Raw genomic sequence first — 215 nt, forward strand, 5'->3', positions numbered from 1 at the left:
TATATATTTATAAAACAATTAAAATAAAAAATTAATTAAAAAATGAAAATGTATTTTATTAAAAATTGTACAAAATCAAAATCCTATTATTTAAAATATAATTGAATTTAAATTTAATTATTTTACAATTCTGAAAAAATAAATTCATTTTAATCAATTATTATTATTATTAAATATATTAAAATATATTAAAATATTAAAATTGCAAAATAATT

The 215-nt window shown here is 7.4% G+C and overlaps 1 protein-coding gene across 1 annotated transcript in view; it reads left to right on the plus strand.

Annotated features, from left to right (window-relative positions):
• The window catches only part of LOC102679240 (probable 28S ribosomal protein S23, mitochondrial), a 1478-nt gene that overhangs the window by 556 nt on the left and 707 nt on the right, over positions 1–215 (plus strand). The gene's annotated exons all lie outside the window — the stretch shown is intronic.

The sequence above is a fragment of the Apis dorsata genome, unplaced genomic scaffold, assembly GCF_000469605.1.
Source record: "Apis dorsata unplaced genomic scaffold, Apis dorsata 1.3 scaffold_137, whole genome shotgun sequence".
Classification (NCBI taxonomy): Eukaryota; Metazoa; Arthropoda; class Insecta; order Hymenoptera; family Apidae; genus Apis; species Apis dorsata.